We start from the raw sequence: 7799 nt of genomic DNA, 5'->3' as shown, positions 1-7799 counted from the left end.
AAATCTCTCCTTTCTTTCAACAAGAGTCCAGAAAGAGAGGAGAAGAAGTCCTTTCTGTCACTTTTCAGGCCACAGTTCTTCCAAATTAATTTCTGTGGCACTGGTTAAGTGTCTCTTATTTTTTTAAGGCAGCAGCTTTGATTTATTGCAGCTAGAATTCTTCTTTCTTCTGAGGGGTGTGGGGAAGTCAACCCCCACCTCTTGCTCCTTGGCCACCTCATTCCGAAGGGTATTACCCTGGGTTTCAGGGAACACCCGTGTTACCACGTCTGTAGCACAAAGTGCTAGGGATTAGAGTTAAAAGTCTTTATGCCCAGCTCTTACTCTGTAAAGATCCCGGCCCCCGAGCCCAAGCTCTCGGGAGATTTCTTTGGGAATTTCCACTCCTCCACGATGGGAAAAGGCTGCGAGGTCGACTGGAAAACTCCTGAGGAGTTTAACTCCCATAGTCTTAGCTGGGCTAGGACAGTGGAGGCCCAGAGACTCCCCCCCCCCGAGCTTGGGGGAAGTCTCCCCTTGGCACTTGCATGACTGAATGTTGCAGCTGCCTTTCCAAAGGTCAGGGCTCTTCAGTTTGGCCCTCTCCCGCCACTATATACACTTCTCTTCTGAAAAAGCACAAACTTGATCAATGCACCGTTTCATCATTCTACCTTTCTATCTGATCAGCCCTTTTTCCAATGTGAAGGAAAAAGGAGTGCAAGCAGATTTATAAGAGAATCACAGCACAGCTGAGGTGGGAAGACACCTTTGGATATTGTCTAATCCAACTCTCCTGATTATGCAGGGTCACTTACAGCAGATTGCTCAGGACACTATTCAGTTGAGTTTTGAGTATGTCCAAAGTTGGAGATTAAACCTCTCTGAGAAACTTGTTCCAGTGTCTGATCACCTTCACAGTGCAAAAGCCTGTACATTGCCTGTATTTCAGAATGTACCCATTGACTCTTGTCCTCTCACTGGACACCTCTGAGAAGAGCCTCGCTCCACCCACCTTCAGGTATTTATATACATTCATGAGATTTTCCCTGAGGCTTCTCTTCTCCAGGCTGAACAGTCCCAGCTCTCTCAACCTTTGCTCATAGGATGGATGCTCCGGGCTTTTAATTGTTCTTGTGGCCTTTGCTGGACTCTCTTCAGTATGTCCATGTCTCTCTTGCACTGAGGAGCCCAGAACTAGAAACAGGACACCAAATGTGTCTCTCCCATGCTGAGTATGGGAAGGATCACCTCACTCAACCTGCTGGTGATGTTTTCCTGCTAGGATGATGCTTAAGATGCTGCTAGCCTTCTTTGCCTCAAGGATACATGGCTGTAGTGCATCGACCTTGACTGGAGGCCAGGTGCCCACCAAGCTGCTCTATCACTCCCCTTTGCAGCTGGGCAGGGGAGAGAGAATAAGATGAACAATGAGTCATAGGTCGAGATAAGGTGGTTTAATAAAGCAAAAGCAAAAGGTTTCATGGGCACAAGAAAAGAGGAAAATGACATGGTTTATTCTCTACTTCCCATCAGCAGCAATGTTCGGCCACGTCCCGGGAGGCAGGGCTTCAGCGTGTGTAGTGGTTTCTCGGCCAGTAACATTGTAAACAATGAATGCCCCCCTTCCTCCTCCTTTCCTTAGCTTTTATATCTGAGCTGACATCATATGGTATGGAATATCCCTTGGGTTAGTTTGGGTCAGGTGGCCTGTTTGTGTCTCCTCCCAGGATCTTGCCTTCCACTGGGAGGTGGGGAGGAATGTTGAGAGACAGTGCTGATGCTTTGCCAGCACTGCTCAGCAGTAGCCAAAACACCGGTGTGTTATCAAAACCTTTCTAGCTACCACTGCAAAGCACAGCACTGTGAGGGCTGCTATGAAGAAATGAACTCCATGTCAGCCAGGTGACCACCAGGACTCCCAGGTCTTTTTCCTGCAAAGCTGTTTTCCAGCTTGTCCCTGGAGCATGAGGCTGTTTCTTCCCAGGTGCAGTACTGTGCATCTCCTCTTTGTTGAACACCATGAGGCATCTGGTCATTCCGTGAAAAGTGAGTCTTCTTCCAATTATCTGAAAAAGGCACCTCCTCTATTCTTCCTTCCTCTTCAGGTGGTCTGTAGCAGACACCCATCACAGTGAAACTCATCTTGATTGCTACTTAGTCATGACTGATAAGCTACTCATCAGGATGGCTCACCATCCATCCCCAGGCAATGCTCTGTGCACTCCTGCTGCTCTCTGAAATAACGGGCAACTTCTTCTCTTTGACTTTTTTTCTTGTCCTCCCAAAGAGCACATATCCATTCATTGCATCACTACAGTTGTGTGAGATATCCGACCATGTCTCTCTGTGACCCCAAAAAGGTCATAGTCCTGCAACTGCACACAGACCTCAAATTTCTGCTGTTTGCTCCCCATGCTGCACAAGCACTTGAAACAGGCACCCTGTCACACTAATTTCCCAGAAAGAATATCAGAGCTTCTTGCTTTCATTATCTCAGATTCTGCCCAAATTGCTGACCTACTGCAGCTCCTTCACTTGACGACACAGACCCTCCACCTGTGCCTACATCAACAAGGGCAGTGAGGGAGTTCACCTCCTGCTGCCCCAGCCTCAGTGAGGAGTCCCTGGCATTCTGTCAGTCCCAGACCCAGGCAGCTGTGTCCTCCTTTGGGAGCTCAGCCTGGGCTGAGGCCCCTGATATACTGGGGTAACTGCTCCAGCAGGTGCTGAGGACCATGCCCTGGGGTACCACTACTGCCAAGCATAATTTCTGGCCATTTCCTGCACTGTTCTGTACAAGGGACTGTCCAAAGTGCTTTGCCTGTTGCTGCCTCTGTCAACTGCACTCTCAAGTCGGAAGGATGAAGAATTCTTGAAGAAGGTGAAGCTGTCTGGAGCTTTCCATAGGACCACTGTGGATTGCACAGCGGGAATAATCCTCATGTCAAACAGAAAGCCAATTTGAAGCTGATGTTTGGAAAGGGATAACTGCTGTGCTTCAAAGAGACAGCAAGGTAGTTGCAAGCCACAGTGTTGGTAGAGAACAAAGCTCATGTACAGTTATCAATGTTGACATTAGTGAATGAAGAGTGTGACTGTAAAAAAAAAAACAAACCACAAAACCAAAACAAACCCTGAAACAAATGCCTAACAACATCATTCTCACTAGAAACATGGCAAGAACTCCTCTTTCTCTCTCAAGGTACCTCTGTGCAACATCTGGACAGGCAATCATATATACCCCTAATGACAATTCGAAGACAGGCACAAAAGCAGCAAGAAAAGAGGAGTTGTAAATGGCAGATCTGAAAGATGCTTTCAGCGTCCAACAGAGTAGTTTTTCCCACAAACCACTTGCCAACATCCTGACACACAAACACCTCTATATTTATACAGTATGTGATTTATATCTTGCCAATTGCAATATACCTCTCTTTAGGGATGGCTTCTATCCATACTGGCACCAGCAAAGAGCTCACAATATTTCTGCTCTTCAGAGATTAAAAAGAAAATAACTACGTGGTATGTCAAAAGCAGGTAACAGAAGCTGGATATATGTCAACAGAAGCCTTTTAGCACTAAAATACTGACAAGGTACCTGATATGCAGATTGTTCTGAAATTCATCACTTTTGAAGATAAAGCATGCAATTAGAAGGTTTTTCTTCTCTTTATGGCATGATTTATAGCATTACTTTCTCTAAGAAGACATCATGCAAATGCTTTTTCTTCTTACGGGATTTTACAGCTTTAACACCGTGCAACTAATACACACCAATCAACACACCTGTTTCCCTCACCGGCTTAGTGATCCAACTGCAGTGGGGCACATTCTCTGTGACAATGCAGAGGCAGAGGCAGTCTGTTCCCACCACTATGTCATTGCAATATCATGAGGACAGAGCCTTGCACATGTGTTAAAAAAGGAAATTTTCTCATCAGAAATGGTCAGGACTTTTCTTGCTTTAGCTGGAGAATGTCAACTCATGAAAATCTAACCTATTCTAGGAAGCGTCTTTGAAAGTCTCCTGATTTGGGGACGATGTTTGAAATTAAATCTCACTATCTCTATGTGAACTGTGTTCAAAAAGAAGACACATTTCAAAAGTTAAATTACCCAGTAGCACATACTGTGTTTGACTCCAGTGCTATTTAGAGTAATGTGCTTCACATTATTTAAGCACAATCCTTCCTTTTGAAGCTGGGCCACTTTCCAGTAGGAATACAAGTGTCATGGGAGTGGGTGGGAATACTAGCAAGTAAAGTAACAGTTCCTGCTCTGAGTGCTCTGGATATACATTCTGGTTTCTAAAGATACTTTCTACAGATATGGTTTATTCTGCTAGTATGCAAAAACTGTGGGCTAATTTCACACTTTTCTTCTCTTGTGTAGAAAACAACCAGCACCAAGAACATGACAAGATTTGTGCAGAGAAACCCCGAATACAGCATCATCCTGTGGCTTTGTGGTTATGAGCCTTACGAGCGATGGATTTTTGCCTGTGTTTCTTAATAATTCCTTACAAAACTAGATGAATACTCTTTATCATCACAGTTTATAGTGACGAAAACTAGACAGGAAGATGTAGGCAGTGTTTGTTGCTGAAGAGAGGACAGCAAGGATTGCACTTCAAGAAACCTTAGGGCTCTGATGGACAGTTTGTCTGGTATTTAGCAATGGTGCCAGCAGTTTGCCCATACTTTGGGTTGTGGTTTCCATCTACCAAGAAGACACTGAAAGAAACTGTGTCAACTTCAGCTTGACCTAGAGTGATGAATATCCACCAGTTAAACTTTATGTTAAAACACTGGTCTTGAAACTGCCACAGATGAGAAGCTGACACATGTTCAGCTTCAACCATCCCTTCCCACATGCACTAATTTCTAGCAGAGGAAAAGGGCAAGGTTGGAAGAGATTTACTGGTTTAAATACCTCAACAAGAATTCTACTGCCAGTGGCCTTTTCTGTCAAACCACATTTCTTTATCTCTACATGATCAAGGACTATGTTACCTTTTCCAGGACTGCTGAGCAAAAAAAAACCCCGAAAAACAAAAAAAACACAAACCAACCAAAAAAAGGGCAAAACTAATTTCACCACTTATGAAATTTAATTACATAAATCAAAGCCAAGAAATGTCCCTTCAAAGCTCAGTTTCCTGTTGTATACAAGGAAAAAAATAGAGCCAGATATCCTGAACAGAGCAAAATAAATCACAGGTACTAAAAAACTTCTCCAAGCACAGAAGAAATTTTTGTTGGGGTAAGCTCAGCCCTGATCTGCCCTTTATTTCTGACACAGGTAGACACAACAAAGAATCTCAACCTTCCACTTTTGTGGGCCATCAGGAGACAAAGGGACTTTGCCAAATGTTGCAAATACATATATGTGTGTGTGCGTGCGTGTACCCTATTTGGCACTATTAATGCATCATTACTTAATATAACCGATAAGGTACATTTTTCAAGATCTCTAAAGATCATCTGCATAATACACATAACAAAGATCTGTATTACTTCTGTAATGCTACCAGATAAATCTAACATACTGATTGTCATTAAAAGAAAATGTACTCTGCAGCCACTACACATATGTTAAAATTAGCACAAAGGTTTCTTCCCCCAAATATTAGGAAATGGTTTTTTGACAGTTAACAAAAACTCGTGATTTGAGCCAAATGTTTTCTGCATCTGTGTTCAATAACATTTGTATTGGTGGATTTGGATTTGAATGGAAAAAAAGATGCTTATAAGTTGTTGTAAAATACATTCATGGGTACAAACTTCCATGTAATAAAAATTAGAAATCTCTTATGTACCCTCATCCAATTAATACTGTAGCTAGAACCTGGAGATACAAAGAGCTTGAATGTAAAAATAACTGCAGATGAGAAAAATAAAAATCATATGCATTATAAAAAATATTAATAGATAAATAACAGCTGATTCCTCACACACTGAAAAATTACACTCCCAGTTTCATATATTTATGTTAAAATAAATATTGTATCTAGTAGCCCTTTTATGTAGTGTTTACATTTCATACATACATGTACATGTATAAATATAGTCTGATTATTTGTCATTTGTGTGTCACAAATTTTGCTTAAGGTTGTTCTCTAACATGGATGCACTTGATATAAATATGTGACAGAATGAAGAAAGAATCCCATTGTGTATATATATATATATATACACACACACAAAACATGCATGCTCTGTTCTTGTACCTCTTTCCTGCTGAACTTGTTAGGACACTCACCTGGCAGTGCTGATCTGCACATCTGTTCACATCGAAAAAGAAACTGCAGATACTGTAAACAGACAGTGGGATTGTTCTAGACCTCAGGTCTACAAATATTTGGGTTCAGAACTGTAGCATCATGAACACAGCATGAAAGTAATAAAAATTGAGCACTTTATCGAAGGTCACAAGCAATTTGGTGAGAGCATCTTGTCCTACGCAATATGCAAGGTACCAACTCTGCCAATTCTGCAGCATTAGAGACAAAAATGAAAGAAGATTCCTATTTCCAGTGGCCTTTTCTGAATGAGGGGGGTTGGTTCGATGCTTCAGGAGTTAGTTACTTTCAGGGCTGTGGTTTGTAGCACTATACACACAAGAGTCCCATGCCATTCTGTGTACAGCACAGCTGCCAAATTTAGATCTTCTCTAAGCTGCAGAACAAGAACATCTTCTTCCTATTTCTACATTTCTGGCCTGGTTGAAACAGAAGGATTTCACATTCGAGTCATGCTGTGTTCACACCCCGACCTGTAATCAAAAGTCTGAACGTTGTAAAAAAAGCACAGGACAAAACTCCTCCACAGCTGCCAAATGCATAAACATAAGAGCTGTTCCAACAAAACAATTTTTTAAACATTTCATAAAAATTAAATTAAGAAAATGTTATTCATTACCACCTGGAGTAAGATTTCATGGCATGTTATTCTGAAGTAGTTACTACTTTGTTACTGATCCGGGTTGGTGAAACAGCACCCCAGCCTTGATTCCCTGGGCTTAGGTAACTGAGCAGTGAGTGGAAACCTGCGAGTCCCTATTCAGTTTGGTAAACACGGTCTTGTCTGTCACTTCTCATTGTTCCTCTTCAAAGTACAGTCACCACCTTATCTGGCAACAGCTTTCTTGAAGAGTGCTGCTGATGTGAAATAATCTTTCACCGCCGAGGCCACCATTTCCCTTACACAAGAAAAAACATTTATCTTGCTGTTAATGGTTAATTAATTTTGAAAATGTATATTACAACACAATAAAAAAAAATGAAAAAAAAGGCAGGCCGGACAATGGAGCAAAATGTCCCTTCCTCAAATTGACTCCTATTTAGTTCTTCCAATGTCATCCAAAACACAGATAACTTTTCTTTCATGAATTGTTCTCCTGAATGATTTATACATGTTGTGTTATCTGAGGCCCTTTCCAGATCCCCTGTGGTTTCAGCCAGCCATCAGCTGCATAATTGTTAATTTTAACACTATAAAAGGTTCTGATGCCGAGGAGATAAAGCGTTGGAGGAAGAATTAATTGAAATGTATCTTCCAATCACACTGGTTCCCTACTTCCAGTTCCACAAAAATTATACATTGGATTTGAGGTTAAAATAAATTTACATTTGTGCTACCCATAAAGCTTTCGGACTAGTATAAAATAGATAAGTTAATTGTTTTTAAAACCCATAAAGGGTTTATCCTGAGAATAATTCAGAGCAGTCTCCTGTTCATAGCCCACAGCACCGTGAGCAGCCGGATAGAGGATTCTTCCCAAGCTACTGCAGACATAATTGGTCAGGAGTCATGTGA

This window comes from Neopelma chrysocephalum, unplaced genomic scaffold (genome assembly GCF_003984885.1).
Source record: "Neopelma chrysocephalum unplaced genomic scaffold, ASM398488v2 Primary Assembly neopelma1_25, whole genome shotgun sequence".
NCBI lineage: Eukaryota > Metazoa > Chordata > Aves > Passeriformes > Pipridae > Neopelma > Neopelma chrysocephalum.
The sequence above is the reverse complement of the archived record's forward strand: the minus strand, read 5'-3'. Positions refer to the sequence as shown.